A 21,151-nucleotide genomic window follows, 5' to 3' on the forward strand; every position below is an offset into this window, starting at 1 on the left:
CCTTGTTAAAATGCTTCTCTCTGCTAGTCACGCACGCAGGCTTGTGGCGCTGCGTTCCTCATGAGTGGTTGTCAGCTGCTGCTAATTTGGTTCTGTGCTTTTTAGACGAGATGGGTTTTGTGCATGCATGCATCTAGTTACATTTTGGTCCAAAAAAAATGGCTATGATGATCACAGTGCCCTCTTAAGAATAATAATAAAAGCTCAATTGACTACATACCCCACCCCATTCCCAAATCTAAATCTTAAGCCTTGAGTCTCCTAGCATGGCAGATAACAAAGCATCAATCACAATGTGTATGCAGGAAGCATTGTACCTCTGAGGAGGGTTGGTGATATTACCTTAAATGCTGATCCATTTCCAAGTACTGAATGATGACAACTAGGTGCAAAGAAGGTCTTACAGTCAACTAAGGAGCTAAATGTTGTAACTATTTTCTAAATGTGGCGAGCACACTTGAAGGTACTTACAATATTACTTAGGGCACTCACCACAAAACAAGTGCCTTTTGGAACTTCCTAGGAATGTGTCATTGGGTTAGGATTAAAGTCCCAAGTTTTTGCCTGCCTCCTTATGCTTTTTTTTTTTTTTAAACAAAGTGATGTCATGCATTTTTATATTATTAAACATGGTTAAGCCAAAGAGTTCCAAATCTTGTTCTTTGCTCAAATCCTTTTTCATAAACTGCAGATTCGCATAGCTAACTTTAGCCACCATTTGCAAACGACACAGTAGCTCACACGTATTTTATGTGAATGCAGCCTTTCTTCCAACTATTAAAGCTGGAGATGTGGAGGTCGCTCTTGCCTTTGCCCTTGCGGTTTACCTTTGGTATGCAGTTGATTGTCACGTGGTTTTCCTTCAGGCTCTAATCCATGTTCTTAAGCTACTTCTCCATAATCTCACTGCTATCACAGCAGCCTAAGGATTCCTAATCTCAAGACTTTGAACATTTTGGAACAGACACTCTTGGCTGAGGAAGTTGTCCAGTGCATTTCAGATCTTAAAGCCACTTTTCTCTACTCTCTCCACTAGATGTCAGTAGTACGTCCTCCTTAGTGACAACCAACAACATGTACAGTGTCAAAGACGCTAAAGTAGAAAATCAGCCCTGGTTGGACCTACTATAGTATGACAAGTCATTATGATCTTCCATGGGCTCTGATGTCATAAACTGTTCCATTCCTCCTTCCCCTGGTTTGCTTCTTTCTATTAACATTGTTCATTGGACCTAAATTAGTCTTTTTTATTGGTCTACACAATATTTTGCCCAGTTCCATCATGCCTACTATCAACTCTCTAATTAAAAACAAAACTCTTTGTCTGCTGATTATTAAAATCTCCAGGGTCTAGTACTATGTCTGACATGAAGGTGGAGCCTGGTTAACACTCATCAAACAAACATAGAGGTGAATAAAAGATAATGCCTCACAAGTCATACAACCTATAAACTATATCTGTAATTGTCTGAGAACAAACTGAGTCATCAGCTAAGAATCTCCTTTAATTTCATTCATGTATATTGATGATTTTAATATTTATTCTTATCTTCAGATTGTGAATAGAGTGTGTCATATCTAGGAAAGTTCAACTGTAATCTTCAGTGTGTTTCTTGGAGAGGACAGGAACTCCACAAGGAGAGTAACAGAACAAGAAAATTTGAACACAGGGAACTTCCCAGAGACTCATACTCCAACCAAGGACTATTCATAGAGATAACCTAGAACCCCTGCACAGGTGTAGCCCATGGCAGTTCAGTGTCCAAGTGGGTTACATAGTAATGGGAAGAGGGACTGACTCTGACATGAACTGATTGGCCTGCTCTTTGATCACCTCCCCCTGAGGGGGGATCAGCCTTACCAGGCCACAGAAGATGACAATGCAGCCACTTCTGATGAGAACTGATAGACTAAGATCAGAAAGAAGAGGAGAACCTCCCCTATCAATGGACTTGGGGAGTGGCATGCATGCAGAAAGGGGAGGAATGGTGGGACCGGGAGGGGAAGAAGGAGGGGCGTATGGGGGGGTACAAAATGAATAAAGTGTAATTAATAATAATAATAAAATAAAAAAATTTTCAGCCAAACACTATTTTTTCTCAAAATTTCATTTTCCATACCGTGCTCTCATTACACATACCTTAACAATTTTGCTGTAATTTCCTTGCCAACAGCGCTGACTTTGTCAAAGCATGGTAGGGAGCTGTTGTGGTGAAATCTTTGAAAGGAAATTAAAAGCATCTTATTTACCCATCCCGTTGTATTCTATCCTAACACCCCAGCGGTGTAAAGAAATGGAGCCACATGCAAAATCTGAATCAAGTTGGCACTTAGCTTCTTTATGCCCTACATGGAGCTCCTAGGCAAGCAAGCCTGGAAACGGGAGGTCAAGCACGCTGTGTATCCTAATGCTCCCTGGCAGTCCACTGACCACAGCACACTGCTTTAGACACATCCCTAAGCCTTCATTGCTTCAGTCATGGCCTGAAATTCTTTGCCTAATAGTCTCCATTTTCACACCAAAGAGAAGGCTAACCTTTAAAAGACAGAATGAATGGCAGCAATTTGCAATCTTCTCCCCTGTGTACATGTAAAATAATGTTTTCTAGAAAACAATGAGCATATTGAGCTGGGTGTGGCAGCATGTGCCTGAATGTCAGCATTTTGGAGGCAGAGTCAGGCAGAAATTTACAAATTCAAGGCTGGCCTGTTCTATACTAATCAGCTCTAGGATACTCAGGGCTACCATAATGAAGACTTCTTTCAGAAACAATCCAAAAACATGGATCTATCATGTTTTGCTTGAAATATATGTCATGGACAACTTTGTTGCTTTTACATGTCTTAACTTATTTATTATTCAGTGTTAAAATACTGCTATTATACATATACAGCTATTTATTATGCAGCTACTGCTATCATACAGATCTTACCTTGAAGGAACCTGAAGCACAGAGAAGCACATTGGCAGAAAGTTCACAGCTACACCACAGAGCCAGGACTTGGAGTGGGTTAATCTGGATCTAGATTCCATGTTGTTGTTTGAGCTAAGCTGAAATTCAAATAGTCTCAGATTAGTCCTTGAAAAAGTGTCTGTAGTGGCAAGCATTCACTCACAATGTAGCGATGTCACTGACTCTGATCTACAGTGACTGGAAAGTAGTGTGTGGAGCAGACACAGTCAGGGTGAACGGAGCCAGCTACGAACTTGTGGGATGTTGTGAGAACTGATTTTCAGTCTCCACAAGTGGAAATTCTTGAAGGCTTTGAAGACCATGCTATGGCGGGTCTTAGTTTAAATGTTTCTCTGGTCTGCTTTACAGATCATTGCAGGACTTAGGAGGATCTACACTGTTCTTGCCTTCATAGAGTGCGTAGTCTTGAACAGTTTCTTACATTCTGGCTTGTGCACTAGTCACGGGCTGCAACATTTTTCAACAAGAAAAAATTTCTAGAAACACAATGACCAGAATTTCAAAATCACAGACCCGAGAATCTGGGATGTCTCTGGCAGAGCTTGCTTACCTGTATTGTATTCTGCAACTTCCCTGTACTCTGTGTTCTGAACACATCACATTTACTGTGCACTGCAACGTAACACCTAATGCTAAGGAAACACCTTGCTCAGGCTCACGAGCATTGCATGCTGTGAACTGCTCTTACGAAGACATGATCTTTTAATTATAGAAAACTAAGACTTTTAACTTTCTCTTATTGTTATGTCTCAGCCTGTAAGTATGAAACTAGTATATCTTTGGATTTTAGTTGTGTTTAAATATTTTCTTTGAAACATTATTCTTTGCCAGGCTGTGGTGGTGCATGTCTTTAACCCTAGCACTTGGGAGCCAGAGGCAGGTGGATCTCTGTGAGTTCAAGAGTCTACAGAGTGAGATCCAGGATAGCCAGGGTTACACAGAGAAACCCTGCCTCGAAAACAAAAAAAGGGGGAGGGATTGCTTTTTGTTAATGAATTTTGGTTTGGCATCAGGAAAAGTACTCTAAAATGGCTCGTCAGGAATTGTGACTATTTTCTGTTGTTGAGTACTATACAGAAAGTAGAACTGGCTATATGGGTATGCATTCCTGAAAGCAGAGAATGTTCTCAGCTACTGTAATGGAAGCTTTGGTTTCTTTCAAAACTCAGTTATGTTATATAAATATGTTTCTGTTTTAATCGAAAGTGTGGTATTTTAGTTTAGGCTTTAGTTTGTCCATAGCTGATAATTGCCCCGTGTGGGGCGTGGTCTTTGGCAGCTTGTCATGGCCTGCCTGCCTTGTGCTGCACGGAGAGGGGTGTGGTCTCAGACTCTGAGAGCCTGGAGAGAGGTGTGGCATGTGGAGAGTGGCAGTGTGGAGAGACCAGAGATGGGTGGTGTAGCTTGGACTGGGGAGAAACATTTAGCTTTAAAATAACTCATTAACCCTAAACAGCTGGGAGAAATAAAGGGGTCTAAACTCCCTTTCCCTGCTAACCTACTTTCTTCTACCTAGGGTTGGGGGGATGTTGGAAGGAAGAGGTTTTAAGGAACCCCAAATAAAACATAGTTTAAAAGTGCTGACTCACTTTGCAGAACTAACTTTGAATCCATTCTTTCATGTTGGTCATCCTTCACTTGAGAACTAACAGCTACTAAGTCTTTATTATATGTGAGACACAATCTGTAGTGCTTCAATTTTAGGAATCATTATGTCCTTTGAGGTGTTCGATATTATGAGACTACCCATTTTACTGAAGAGATGGCTTAAGAGACAGAGTATAAGTTCTATGAAGGAGACGGAAAGAATGTGAGAAGAGACTTGAAAAGCAGAAAGCTATTAGTATGAACAGCCCAGGAAGACTGCTCTGGGGAAACAGCCCACTTTAAATGGCAGCCAAAAATTACTGAAAGGGGAAGTAAAAGAACATCCCAGACTGAAAGAAAGATCAACTGTCCAAACATATACTCATCCTGAAGGAAGGCCTGCTTGGCAAGTGTGAGCAGGAGACACTGTGGCAACAGATAGGGCATCTGAGTAGGTCCCAGGCTTCCCTGCGAACTTGTAAAGTTCTTCTGAGTATAACACAAATCCCAGGACCCCTTTTCAACTGTTCCTACCTGTCTGAATTTGTCATTACTTACCACCCACTTCTCACCGTCATGGACTTCATTGGGAAGAGGTCCATACCTCTGTCCACATGGCCTACAAGAGGCCATTCACCAGCTTCTCCTATGCACCCTGCTAATCCTTCCCAGTCTGTCTTTCTAGCTATACAATAGGGAACTCTTAACTTCTCACCTAGGTCCACCCCTACTGGTTCTCTGCTGGTTCCCAGTCATACAGATCTCTTCAGGTATCAGCACATTTTCCTAGGCTGACTTTGTCACTTAGACAGAGTCTACTCAGTTCAAGATTATTCATGCCCCTCACTTTAACACAGAGGGAGGATTTCCATAGTTTTTGCAGTAAAAAAAAAAAAAAAAAAATCTACATAGCCCAATTTGTTCCCACTGGGTCCTGTATGCTTTTTCTCTTAAGCACTTAACACAAACTTCTAATTGTTTAATTGTTAATTCATGTATACAGCATTTTTAAAGTATCTATCATCTATCTATCAATTATATTCCATCTATCTAATCATCTCTCCACCATCTATGTATCTATTATCTATCATGTATCTATCTTTGTATCTATTTATCATGTATGTCTATCTGTCATCTATCAGCTACCTATCATCAATCTATGATCTATCTACTCTTTCTATTATCTATATATCTCCTATCTATCTATCATAGGTCATCTATCATCTACCTATAATCTATATCCATCATCTATCTATCTATCATCTATTTATCATCTATCCATTATCAATCTATCATCTATCTAATCTTTCTAACATCTATCTATCTAATCTATTTTTGTATATCTATCATTTGTATTAAAGGAAACTATCATATGTATTTTGCAAGCGTTGAGTCTACACATCACATTTATGTGGCTTTTTGGATACCAAGTGTCACTCCCAACTTATAGCACATAATAGGATCTCAACCATCTTTCTAGACTTATTAGATTTAAATTCTCAGAATATTGAAATGACATTGTGATATGATAAAGAAATCTCAGTCCAGGGAGGACAAGAGAAGCTAGGCAGCAGGATGGGAATGGTCATAATATAAAACTATGTAAACATAATAAAAATGTAGTATAAAAACATATTTGTTGTGCTTAAAGCAATTCAGGAGCTTAATAAGAAGTGAGGGGACCAGAGAAATGGTTCAGCAGGTAAAATCACTTGCCACCCGAGCCAAATGCTCTGAGTTTGAACCCTAGCACTTGTGGAAAAACTGGATGCTGTGGTATATGCTTGTAGTCCTTCCATTCCTAATGGGAGATGGGAGAGAGATAAATCACCTGATGGTCCCATGCAATCTAGCCTGGAGTGCGCAGAAGCAGACAAAAGAAGAAGACAAAAGACAGGCAAAGATTTAACAAGGTGGAAGGTGAGCTCTGACTCCTGAAATTTCTCCTTTCATCTCCCACACTGGTGTTGGCACCCAGGTCTAGGATCCCCCTAATGTAATAGAAAAGTGAAAAGGAAAAAGCAGTTCCTTTTCAAAAAGGAATGGTAAATTGGCGCACCTTGAGCTTTTAAATAACGCATTCCGTGTTTGATTAAAGTTTGTTTTCACATAGCATTTTAACAATTATTATTTCCCGCAATTTTATAAGCTCAAATTATTTCAGTTTTGGAATGATTAAAGGAGCATGGAGAACCCCTAAATAACCCATGTCAGAGAGAAAGTAATTGACTTTAAAAAGCTAAAACCGAAGCTCACAACTATTGCAACATTCTCATTTTTATTCAGCCCACTGTTCCTTATGGGTTTCCAATTTAAGTCTCCTGACAACAAAACACATTAAGGGCCTTCATATTTAAATCATATAAATTAAACAGCATTTCTAATTATTACATCTTGGTTTAATTTCTTTCCTCATGCTCATACATAAAATGCCATCTATTTAAAATATTTTTATTTATTAAGTAATGAATGCAAATATTTTTAAAAGTCACATAGTACTAAATACAAGCACTACAAATCAACAGCACATCTCCTTGTTCTTGTACTCCTCAGCCCTCTCCATCTCTTCAAGCTAATTTGCTCAGAGCTTCTACATCTTGTTATCTCTTGCATTTTGCATAATGTATGCAAATAGTTCCTGTTGGCTCTACTAGTCTGAAATATTGTCTTTTGACTTCTATCATAGTATAGAAGTATAGAAGATTTTCACTTTTCAGCACTTGAGGGCCTTTTACCTTCAATTTTTTTTTTCTTACTGTACTGAGGTTGATGGGTTCATTCCTATTCAGGGTTTATGTTCTACTCTGCTGGCCTGATGTACAGCTAAGCCTTGTACTATGCTATGCACAGTTCCTTCATCATATGCTTTGTTTTGACTTCTTTCATTGGTTCCATTTCTTAGCATGCACTGCTAGCCTTTTCAGAGCTTCAAATTGTCTCTCTGCCTAGTATATGCAAATCCATCTAGTCATTCTTCCACCCTTGAAGATACCTCTACAGACACTCCACTTTCCTAGTGGTACTGAATTCTCTTGTCTATCAATGAACTTCTCATTTGGCAATTTGATTCATCAGGAAGAAGGGTCTTATCTTGAAAAGGTCTTCCTTCAGCTTTTGGTAGTCAACTTTAAGATTCAACATCCTCCAGGTGACCAAATAAATCTAACCTCCCCCAATTGCCTCTCCTTTTACTTACACCACACATACTAATTACAGTTTTAGTAGTACTTCCGGTATAAAAGCATCCAATCCTTTACCTTTATCCAAAACCCTTAAATATATATTTATGTGTCACTATAATGTGGCCCATGAGCTCAGTGCTCCAACCACATACATGTTCTCAGTAGTCAGTTCTACACAGGAGCATGACTTCTTCAGACAGCTGGGACTCTCTGCCTGAGGGTTCTGTTTTCTTCTCATGTCTTTGACTGTGGAAATGTGGTCTGGCCAGAGAGTCAGTTGCATCCACAAACATATCTTTTTATGTATGCATAAGTATACCCTAACCCCAAATTCTGAAATATGAAATACTTTTCAGACAATGAAAAGCAATCTGTATTACTTAAATAATGTATGTTTGGCCTTGGTTGGTTTCAGAAGCGCCATTTTGTTTAAATTTTCCATAGAATAAAAACAATATTGGAGCGGGTGATCTCCATCACAAATATGCACTAAATCCCAATTGGGTAAAAACAATGTGTTCTTCATCAACAATTTGGGTTGCTCTCCAAAAGCTCCATAATGAGGAAAACACTTTGGACTCCATTGCGATGGATACATGTCCTAGGGAAGGTAAACAACACCCTCAGAGCATTCCAAAATTATACAGCTCAAAATCCGCACAGGAAAACAGAATCAGCTTATCAATTTGATTCTCCGTTTACTTCTTTAAATCGTCAAAAAGATGAATCTTTGTAAAATGCTGTTCCAACATAAGTATATTGTAAAGAAATATCTAGACAGCAGCTCTAAATATTGAAGTAATCTTGACTTTTGAATGGTTCAGCAGTAATCCACAAGAGCAGTTTTCCTCTCTCAGCAGTGATATTGACAATGTTTTAACTGTGTTTTTTCTCTACCCAAACGAAGCAGAGGCCAATTTATTTTATATTTTCTTTCTTTTTTCTAATATTTTCCATGTAAGACAACTCTTTCTATTTTGCCCTTCACTCAATTACAGATGCATTCACTACAAAAAAGTTTGTACCAAAAGTTGAAAAAAGATGTACTAAAAGTTGAAACATGGTTTAAAGAGTCTCTGAGAGCTACTCAGGAAACACCACCAGAAAGTGTCATATCCCAAACACTTGTAATAAGGGGACTAAGTGGGGTGTTGAGGAAGACTCTTGGGCAGCTATTTCCTATTAACTAAAATATTCCTTCTTAGACACAAAAGGGAGTCTCATAAAACCTGGAAAACAAACCCAGTTTGAAAGCCTACGAAAGATAAATTCACAAGATTCGTAAGTCCATTCCCAAGCAGTAGCAACTGCCAGGGAGAGTTCTATTCATTGGTCTTGCTCTTTGTCAGTGCTGTTTCCATTTTAAGCAGGACACTATGATTCTTCTGGGGGGTTAGAAGATGTATATAAGGTTCTAAAAATGAGCTGGAAGTTTAGGGTTATAAACTGCTTATTTAAATCATGAAGATTTTATTTTAGACCAAATAGGATTTAAAATAAGAGCTAATTTAGTCTTGCATTTTTCATACCAATGGCATCTTATGTCTCTATTTCTGTATGTTTCAATCACCAAATGATTTTCTACTGCACAATTTCAGCTATTTCTTCCCAGCTTACTTATGTTGAATTTATCAGACAGACTCACTTTGCACATATGGCTACAGGTAGTTGTAATATGAAAATCACTTTAAAAAAATTACTGTGATTTACTTACTATTGTCTTTAGCTTTACACAGCAAAGTAGGGAAAAAAGGAGATGGGAGATGGGCAAGAGGTCAGGGAGAGGAGAGAAAGAAGACGTCTTCTAAAACATCAGTAAAATATACTATGCAGGACAATGTGTTAAATTTAGGGCATATGGCTATAAAGTGGAAGTTTCTTATTTTGTAGCAGCAACTTGTGGGCACAGGAGTTGGCAATGATAAAAATGTCCAAAGTCACAAATACAGTATATAGTTAGTCATAGGTGCTGTTATTTGCCTCAAAAATAGGCTTTTATTTTGCCTTTCTTTTCTTTAACCTCACTCAAAATTAGAGAAGAGAGACAAAACCCAGCAGGAAGATAGAACAAAAAGCCCACAGAGTCAAAGACATGTTCAACTAGCCAGCTGAATTCATTGCACATTTCAACCACAGAAATATTTTCAGGTGATTCTGTTGTTTGACAAAATGTGGGAACCACAGGATCTACAACACTTGCAAGCAAAACTCAACAGCTCTAATAATAGTTACAGAAGTGAAAGCCAATTTAGATAAAATAAGACATTGACTCAAGTCCTCTGAGAGAAGATTTTTGAAAGCAAAGTTTACAAAACTCTGCCTTGCCTTTTGGGAAATTATAGCCCTTTCAGCACCTTGATTTTTTTTCTTGATTTCTTCATTGTTAGAAAAAAATCCCCGTTTAGTGTTTCTCCCTTGCTTAAGATCATTAATTATGAAGCCTCCCTTTTCATTATTTTCTTCTGTACAGTGGCTAAACAGCTATTGGCTTTTGGCTAGATGTTGTTACTTTGAGTTCTTCACACAAGGGAGATACAGGGGCAGTAGTCCGGGCACTGCTGAGCTCTGTCTTCTTGAGGTTTAGTCAGAGCATAGTCATGGACCGCAACGGCAGCAGGCAAAGATATTACCTTACAAACCATAGCCTAAGCAGTCTCTATGTTAAGCAAACATCCCTCACACTCTACATTGCTATCTCTTGCTTTATGTTACTTTTAATATTCGTCCACTTGCTCATGCCTCATATGATTAAAACGGTAACAGATAATGGCGTGAGAGATGTTTCACCAGTTAATAGGGCTTACTGCTTTTGCCAAAGACCAAAGTTCAGTTTACAGCACCCACATGGGGTGACTACAAACACCTGCAATTTCCTTTTCCAGGCATCTGACAGTTCTTTGATGTTCTTTTGGCACCTGCGCACACATGCCATACATTCACACACAGCTAAGTTAAATCTTTATGAAAAAGAAAGCTAAGAGGTCATTTCCATGTTTACATTATTTTCAGAAACTACAGGATGGCCTTCCTCTGCAGGTAATGACAGTCCATATTTTGACCTCATATTTAAATCATGTTTATAGATACTATGTTTGTTTTATTTATTAATTTTAATTTTATTATATATATTAATTAGTTTATACACTTTGTTTCCCAGCTGTACTCCCTCCCTCATTCCCTCCCAATCCTTCCCTCCCTCCCTTATCTCCTTCCATGCCCCTCTCCAAGTCTACTGATAGGGGAGGTCCTCCTCCTCCTCCCCTTCCATCTGACCCTAGCTTATCACTTTCTCATCAGGACTGGCTGCATTGTCTTCCTCTGTGGCCTTGCAAGGCTGGGAGCTCCTCAGGGGGAGGTGATCAAAGAGCTAGCCACTGAGTTCATGTCAGAGACAGACCCTGTTCCCCTTACTAGGGAACTCACTTGGAGACTGAGCTGCCATGGGCTTTATTAGTAATAGCCAGAACCTGGAAACAACCCAGATGCCCCCTCAACTGAGGAATGCATACAGAAATTGTGGTACATTTACACAATGGAATACTATTTAGTAATTAAAAACAAGTAATCAAAAACAAGTAATTAAAAAAGCAGGCAAATAGTGGGATCCAGGAAAGATCATCCTGAGTGAGGTGTCCCAGAAGGAGAAAGACACACATAGTATATACTCACTTATAAATGGATATTAGACATATAATATAGGATAAACATACTAAAATCTGCACACATAAAGAAGCTAAGCAAGAAGGAGGACCCAGGGTAAGATGATCAATCCTCACTCAGAAAGGCAAATGGGATAGACATCGGAAGAGGGAGAAAACAGGAAACAGGACAGGATCGTACCACAGAGGGCCTCTGAAAGACTCCAACTAGCAGTGTATCAAAGTAAATTACCAAAGTCAAACTTTGGGCAGAGTGTAAGGACCTTATGAAAGAAGGGGTAGCTAGAAACACCTGGAGGGGACAGGAGCTCCATAAGGAGAGCAACAGAACCAAAAAATCTGGGCCCAGGGCTCTTTTCTGAGACTAATACTCCAACCAAGGACCATGCAAGAGATAACTAACCTAGAACCCCTGCACAAATACCGTTTATTAAATGAATCAAATATGAAGATTATTATGACAATTATGATGATGGTGATGATTTCCAACCTAATTGAAAACAAATAAGGCAAATAATCCTGACTATAAAATTAAAAAAAAAATGTTTTGTTCTCTTTATTCTTGAGGAAATAACTCTCCTTGAGGAAATAATCTTTGTTGGCTTGCTTTTGGGACCACAGGACCTCTGAGATCATTGTTTCCTAAGATCTTTCTCTTTTTATCCCTTCTATGATTCAGATTCTTCTGACTTGTTAGTTAGCTCACCTTGTTGAGACTACAAAATCTTATGTGATCAAATGTGCATTGATAAACTTTATGAAGTTGCTACATGGAAAAGGTTGGAGGAGAATCTGCAGTTGGGTCAAGTGGGTACAAGGTTGATGTCATTCTTGCATAAACTAATGATACATGATCCTATAGTGTGATAACAAATGAAGTTGGATGGGAACAGAAGAGAGACACAGAATTAAGCTGCCTGGAAGCAGCTTTACTGATTTGGAGTTGGTGAGTGAAGAGAAAGGAGATGTCAAGGGTGTCCGGTTTCTGGCGAGGGACATCTGTTCACCACAGTGACCTTGCATGGGACACAGCAGGACCATCAGCTTCGGGGAATAATGATAAAAGTTAGACTTGGGCTTGGAAAATCAACATTTCTTTGGCATATTTTCTTTTAGAAGTTTTAGGCCACTGAGAGGTATAATTTTTATCCAGCATGTATCTGAAGCCTACCTTATCACATGTCTGAGAATGTGAACTACAAAGGAATTCAAGATTCAGTTTGGTGAGCAACATTGTTCATTTTTCTGGAAGGCTTCTTGAAATGACACTGTATATCATAAATAAAACTATCTTTGAAAACATTTTTACACAGAGATATTTCCTTGAATTTCAGTTCTCCATATCAATCTCTAATGTTTTCTGTAGTTCTATAAAAAAAAAATTTAAAAATACATTTTCCCCAATTACCACCCTACAAAACAATAAAAAAAAACTCTACAGCTTTTATTCACAGACAGAGAAAGGATTGGTCTTGAGTGATTTCAGTGTTGCCTACCACAATACATCTCAATTTTACCTACTAAGCACATAATATTCTAAGTATAAATTATATACATATATCATGTACTTCTCTATTTCTATAATGTAAAATCTTTTATGGATATGTTAAAATATATTTAAATGCATGTGGGAAAGCCAAATGGATAGAATATTTGTGTTTGTGCCGTTGATGATCTTTGTATCTTCTCCTTAAAAATCACTTCTCTTTTGGTTTATCTTGTACTGAAGCTATTTCAGTTCATTTGAAATCAGGGGACATTTCTTTCCTTGATTTGAATAATTTTGTTTCATTTTTTGTTTTCATGTGTGGCTAATTGCTTGAAATATGTTAAGCTGTACAATCACAGTCAAGCAGGACATCCAGTCTCAAAATATGAGCTTCAAGGTTTAGTGCTGAGCATATAGAGGAGAGTGAACAAATCTGTAATCTCTTGAAACAGCTTTTGTGAACAAGCTATTAGAAAGACAAGTCGTGGCACTTTTTACTGTATGATCTTCAATGGTGTATGGACTGTATGTGACCTATTTTCAGAACTTAGATTCAGTAGATGCTGGAAGCAGTAGCTAGAGAGTTGGATAGAAATAAAAGGCATCCAAATAGGAGACAATTAAGTTAAACTGTCCTTATCCACTGAGCACATTGTTTTATGTACTGAAAAACATGAAAGATACTCTTAAAAAGCATTAGAACTAATGCTTAGCTTAGGGAAGTGGTAAGATACAGAATCCACACATGCAGTGAGGTGTTTCTATTTGAAACAATCTGAAGGAGAAATTTAAAATTCCTATCTATCATAGCTATGAAAATACTTAGGAACAGACTTATCCAGAAGTTGAAAGGTTTATTCAGTGAAAGCTATATAACACAAATGAAAGAAATTGAAGAATGCCTTAGTTACTTTTCTTTGTGAAGAGACACATCACCAAGGCAATTTACAGAAATTTATTGGGACTTACATATCTAAAGGACTGGAATCATGGTCATCTTGGCAGAGGCCATGGCAGAAGGCAGTAGCTGAGAGCTTACATGTTGAGACAACAATCACAAGACTGTAAATTTAGAGAGCTATAGCTGGGAATGGTGTGAGCTTCTGGAACCTCAAAACACACCAGTAATAACATGGTTGACTAGTAAGTTGACTAGTAAGTTCATTCATACCTCCTAACCCTCTGAAATAGTTCCACCAACTGGAGACCAAACTTTGAATGTAATGTTATGGAAGGGCATTCTCAGTCAAACCAAAGCAAAGAAGATAACAGTGAGTTGACTATGTTGTATGTGCATGTATTTTAAAAATTAAGGTCTAATAAGGGGCAGATATTCTAAATATAAAATGAGCTCAAATATGTCAATGGAACACTATACAATAACTTCATTTTAAAATTGTGCAAAATGCTTGATAAAACATTTCTCAAAATAAGACATTAAAAACGGACAAAGTTGTATGTGAAACTGCTCAACAATACTAATAAGAACAGAATTAAAAATTAAAATCAGAGTGAGTCATTACTTTATTCCAGTAAGAGAGATTAGGACACAAATATTAGAAAAAAAAATTTAGTGTTGCCATGTGTGTGAAGGGAGAGAGTACCCGTAAACACCTTCAAAAAGGAAAAAAAAATTAGTGTAATCCTGTGAAATAAATTATGATTTGTTCTTAAAAATTTTTAAAGTTAGCATGTATATTATAATATCATTAGCACACACACACATACATGAAGGTAATAACAGTGGTGTTGACAAGTCATCTGATTTCATTGTTAATAGCAGCAATATCCACAGACAAGATATTCAATCGATCTTAAGAGTACACAAAGTTGAGAGTAAGAAGTAGCCGTGACCTGTGCAGAATTAATTCCTGCTCAGCCCTTATACTATGCATCCTTTCATTCCTACAGCATAGGTGAACCTGAACAATATCAAGGAAAGTAAGGCAAGCACAGAGAAACTACTGAATGAGCTCACACATATGAGTAATCTAAGATTTGATCCTACGGAAGCAGAGAGTAGAAAAGTGGTCACTGTAGGCTCGGGAGACTAGAGAAGGAGGAAGCGAGGCCAGTGTTTGTTAACGGATGCCACACTGCAGTTAAACATGCATGGGAAGTATAGTATGGTGCTCTACAGAAAAGGAGTGCTAGAGATAATGCATTGTACATTTTAAAATTTATTTAAAAAAATGAAACTCCTATTACTAGGTAGAGTTGATAATGTTTAAAGCAATGATAGGTTAATACCTTGGTTCTACCACTTGACAGAGTCCTGTGTTGACAGATGATTCTTACTACGTAGATATTGGCAATGATAATGCTTAAATCAAAAGCCTAAAAGAGCATATTTAAGATTTTATAGTTGTTCACAAGAAATTTTAAATGTTAATTTTTTTTTTTTTGCTTTAAGTTTGGCGTTACCTTTTTTAATAATATGTACATCTGAGGATTTTAACCATTAAATTAAGGCCTTGCCACCAGAGAGAATTTTATAGCTCTTTGAGTAAAGAACAACTTCCTGTACTTTAAAGTGTGAAATACTCCTGAAAACCTATTTGGGGAAGTTTGATCTTTATCCAATAGGACTACTACACAAAAAATGAGAAATTTTCCTTTAATTAGAATGACAGCGGGAATTTATGAAGACAGAATTTAATGTAATTAAAATGGACAAATCATTATTTAACAGGAGTCATGCTACATTTCTTGATGGAACACAATGAGGATCTTTAATTTCAGATGAATCAATAATTTTATTTTTATATCTCTCCTGAGCCTATTCTAATTAAAACAGAAAGGAGGATAAATTCCAGGAAGCAATCTAAACTTTCTTTGTCTGAGTTGTAATCTTTTGTGTAAGATGTTTGCTCACAAGTGTTAAAAAAAAAAACTTGAAAAAATAATAACTTAAAAACTATTATGAATATAGGGAAAAGAGAATATCGAATAATTAATAAAATAAAGAAATGAGGGCTAGGACTTTATGGGTAGATACAGGTGTACTAGTTCTTCTACACTCATTACGTCTAGCTTCCATAGTGATATCATCAAACTACAAAGAAGTCATAACATATAAACCACACAGGTAATCTGAAAACATATACAACACAGAGGAAAATTGCTCAGAAGCTTCCTTCTGAGGGGTAGCACAGGTAACATCTATTTCTAAGGCTTATCCACATCAGAATTTTCATCAGAGAATCCTCACCATATTAAAAATATTGGGTCTGGTGGGGACCTCCTTCCTGTGAGGATTTGTGTCTCATCTTATTGTAACCTTTTGGGCTGTGTCAGGTTGATATCCCTGGGAGGCCTGCTCTTCTCTGGGGGAAGATGGTCAGGGAAATGGATCTGGGGGAGAGAGGAAGTGTGTGGGAGCAAACTGGGAGGAGTAGAGAGAGGGGAAGTTGCAGTCAGGATGTATTTAATAAAAAAAGAAGAAACAAAAATTAAAATATAAAATATTTTGTAATGCACTTTTACTACTTAACAGTTTATCTAGAATGTCTTTCATGTTAATAAATACTATATCCTTGCATGGCAAGTTGGTCAAGGTCCTCACTTCATATGGTTGTATTAACATTTATTGAGCAATCTCCTTCTTCTGGGTTTTGTTGCTTAATTCTGTGATGATATTTTAGCAGAGAAATTTTAATTCAGAACATGGCTGCTCTGGCAAGTGATAGCATCCAAAGACTTAGGTCTGTGTGATCAGGCGGAAATACAAACACACAGGAGACAGAGGCAAGCAGATCTGAATTCAAGGCTATCCTGGTACAGAGCAAGTTTCAGGTAAAGAAAAGCTTATGTCCAAGTGCAGTGGTACATGCCTTTAATCCCAAACAATGAAGTGAAAGTTAGTTGACAGAAGGAAGCACCCATGTTTGAAAATGATGTTTAATTGAGTGGCAGAAAAAGTGATGAACCAGGGAAAGATTTGACAGAATAGGATACATTCAATTCTCATGAGAAAAGAGAGAAAGGGAAGCTTCTTAATGGGCAATGCAGAGAGGAGGCAGTTTTATCAGGACAGTAATAGAGAGACAGGCTACAACTGAAGGCCAAATGAGCCAGAGAATGAGAAGGAGCCAGAAGATTAGAAAAGATCGTTGGAGGTAGTTTGATGCCAAGCAGAGCAATTCAGGGGCTAAGAAAGGAGCCAGATTGAACACATCACCTGGGAGAGGAACTTGAGCCAGAACTGCTGTGTTGAACCAGCCAGCCCAGAGCTCGCAAAGAACTAGAAAAAAGAACTATTAAGCACCAAGTCTCAGAGGATGAAAACATTCTAAGCCTAGGTTAGATGGTACAGGGGCTAGAAGTTTCCAAGCCTAGGCCTAGGTTAGCAGACAGAGGCAGTAAGCCTCCAAGACAAGAGTTACGTTAGGCCAATAAATGTTCCTTTTACAGTTGACAAATCAGAATTATGTATGTGTGTGTTGGCTAAAACAAAATATTTTGAGATGTATCTGTATGACATATCTATGTATGTGTGATTTCTATGACCAATGAACTAATCAGCATAGCTACTGCCTCATTTATATAACTTTATGGCAACACATTCAAAAATACTGCTAATAAATTTGAAATATGTAATATGTTATTATAGAACTTGTTTCTCATGCTATGCAACGGATATTTAAATTTCCTTCTCCTATTTCAAATTTATGCCCTTTGACCAACAAACTTTGCTGGTATTTTCAATTAAAGAACACAAGTTTTACTCTGGTCATTTTCTCATTGTTCATGGTAGACTTAAACTGTAAAATGTGCATTACAGTTGGATGGCAAATTCCTCAGCTTTGAGTCTCCTAATTGTGCATAAATTTAAGATTAGATCCTTAGTTTATTAAGCAGACAAAACATACATAAAGCAGTTGCATTAAACTGTACAAAAATGAAATATTATTAATTTTGTTCTATCCCATAATATAGAGGAAAAAGTCTTGCTTGATGAGAAATACGATGTCAGTGTGCCATTTGAAGGGATAGAGCGTATAATTCATCACTGAAATTATGCCTTGTGCCTGAGAAATAGATTTAACTGTTATTCAGTGAATGCTGCTGTTCTCTCCTGGTGAAGAATATGAGAATGGAAAAACTTGAAGCCTAGAACTTATTTCTTTCCTTTTGCAATAATAATTTTGAGTGAGGAGTTGACTAAGTATATATGGACCAGTTGCTTCCTATGCATGGCTTCTTTTAATTCTCATGACACCCTTGTGAGCTGTATACTGATATATGTTCTTGTTTTTTGGAGAGTGACTTGCAGGTAGATTGCCTCAGCAAACAGCCTGAATCAGTCACTACAAAGAGACTGGGAATCTAACTAGCAACATGTACTTCTCCTAATTTCATGGTCTGTTGATTAGGTTTGTTTTTTTGTGCATCATACAATATTATATATAATTATATATAATTTCTCCTCCTGCCATGATGTGGTGATTTGAATAAATGTCTATAGAGGCTCAATATTTGGACACTTGACCCCAAGTTGATGGCGCTGCTTGGGGAGGTGATGTCATCTTGCTGGCACAAGTACCTCATTTGGGGTAGGGTTTAGGTCTTCACAGTATAACCCCATGCCAAAATCTCTCTCTCTCTCTCTTTCTCTCTCTCATCTTTATCTGTCTCTGTCTTTCTTTTGACCATGACAGCATCTAGAGAACTGGTTGCTCAGCTTCCTGATCCTATACCATGACTACTCCTTGCTGGCATGCCTCCTTCCCATGACGTAGCTTTATACCTCTGTAACTGGAAGCGAAAATAAACTTTTTCTTTCATATGTTGTCATGGTTATGGTGCTTTGTCACTGTACCAGAAAAGTAATCAATACATAAAATTTGACTTGTGGTGATTCAGTCAAGGGTGATTTCTTTTTAGTAATTTTATCCTTTACATTACATTATTTCTACACATTTATCTAAAAGTAGTAAAATATGCTAATGTATGACTCAGACAGACAAAAATTGCACTTCAGTGAAACAATCTGACTTGAGACTGTGTGGTCTTTAGGTCCTATCACCTTGAAGAAAATCTCCGCTTCCAAACCTACAAAATACAATGTAAGGAGGAATACATCATTTTGGTCTTGAAGGGCTTTGCTTCCTCTGTAGTTTAATCATTGTTTATGGTAGGAATTTCTGACCACTCAGATTTCAGGAGAATAGTTCTCCGTAAAGTTCAATGCTCATTGATTTACCCGAGTGCTCAATGATTGGGGCTAGTGTTGATTTCTATTTCAATAGGAGCCTCCCTGAACCAAGGATGACAAATGATTTGGAAGATGTTTCCAGGATGTGGAAGATAGGTGGACTGTTAAGTAGGAGATGTGGTAAGGCACTGCAGCAGAGGAAAGGCACTCATCTCCCTAGGATGTCTATGAGAAGACTATCATGCCCTCGTGGCAGTGGTTATCTAATGAAGAGCTGCTGGAAACTGTGAGTGAGTACGGCTGTGCCCCAGGTCTAGTTACGCACTTCTACAGAGCTGTACCTATTTGCAGAATAGGCACAAGATATCAAAGTATGCACCCAGACAAAGAGATGAAGGTGCTGGCCAATGAGGACAAACCCGGTCGTTTCAAAAGAGGCAGGGTAAATGAATTAATTTGGGAAGTTTTCAGAGGTTGTACTGACAAATGTAACTTCTGGGGTAAGAGTTACCCAGAAACACATGCGGGACTTCCATTTTAGTATTAGCTTTGTTTCATGGTTCCTGCAATCTTCTAGCTTGTTCTCATAAACTTCCTACGAGAAACACAGCAATATCTATAAAATTTCAATTTCCTACAGTTCTGTCACTATTTTGCCAAATTTGATGTACCTGAAAAACATATTTTCAAATACTATGAAGCTGTAGAGAAATATGTCCTGTGAGATCTCCGCAACTACAATGGAAGAATCTAGAAGTACAAACAGTGACTTGCTTTGTTTCTGCCTGTTATTAAAGAAATTCATTTACTATAGTTGAAGTTCTAATTCTTTTATAACAGACATTTCTAACTTCATTTTCACAAAACCCCAAGATCCCTTAGAAATATCATAAAATCCTCAATGGAAAACACACTTGGATACAAGAGCTAACAAACTTCTGAGTCAATACAAAGTTAATTTTACATTCAAAATGTAGATTTAGAATGAAACAATTTTAAGAAGAAGTTCATATAATAAAATAAAATAAAAATAATAGATGTTATTATTTGTATTGTTTACTAGCAACCAGCTTTGCTGAGCATTGAGAGAATGAAAATCATAGACAGTAGAAGCATGAGAAAATATATGTAGAAACCAAAAGTTTCAATTTCTTGGAGGAGTAAAAGGATTTGTTAATGTAGGAAAGGAGACTTTCCAAAAGCTTTCAACTTTACTTCTTGACCAAACTAGTTTCTGGTCTTCTTGTACCTCTTTATTTCATCATATTTCCTCTCAACATTTTCTCATGTGATCAACATGAAGCAAGCAGAGAACTCTTTTACAGAAGCTTATTTCTTCTGCAGTTCTCAATGTTCTCTGTTGATTTTTAATTCAGAAAACTTTGTAAATGTTTCTTTGGATTTTTCTTCCTCTTCTTTCTTGTAATTAGTTATAATGCAAAAATATAGCTGTCAATAACAGGATTATGTTATTTCTTCTTGAAACTAGTTTGGTCATATAACTGAACCTTTGCCAGTGGGCTATGAAAAGAATTCTGGCCTGAGTCTTAGGAATGTGAACCATTATATTGTTTCTTCTACCACTTCAGCAGAAAATAGTTTTGAGATCCCAATGAGAAAAATGACCTACAAAAGAAAAACTATGAGGGGACTCAGGGTCCTGGCTAACAGAAGACACTGGCCTTTACTGTCAACCAATGGAATCTGAGTCAGAAATTAACATTTTTCTTCTTTCTACCCTGTACTGTGGAGTCTCTTTGCTAATAGCATCTTTGTATTCACACTAACAAATGCATCCCTCAATAGGCAAGGGTGTTTTATCTTCTGGAACCACAGCAATTATCTCAAAGAAAGTTTATTCTCCTCACTAGGCATAGAAGGGTAGGAAGCAGAGAGTTGATTAATGCATGCTTTCACTGTAGGCACATTGGAGCAGCTCATTAAATACTTTGTTGAACTGTCAGGACCAAACATTTTAGAAAACAACATAAAGTTGTTTTCTTCTTCCTACTAAATGGAAAATCTTCTTGACTGAAAGTAACTTAAGGTGAACTTTTCAGTCTCAGCAGTGAAATGCTATCTGTAAGTGCATCCATAAGTGC

This window comes from Psammomys obesus, unplaced genomic scaffold, assembly GCF_907164565.1.
Source record: "Psammomys obesus unplaced genomic scaffold, mPsaObe1.curated_primary_1811, whole genome shotgun sequence".
In the NCBI taxonomy this organism is placed as follows: Eukaryota; Metazoa; Chordata; class Mammalia; order Rodentia; family Muridae; genus Psammomys; species Psammomys obesus.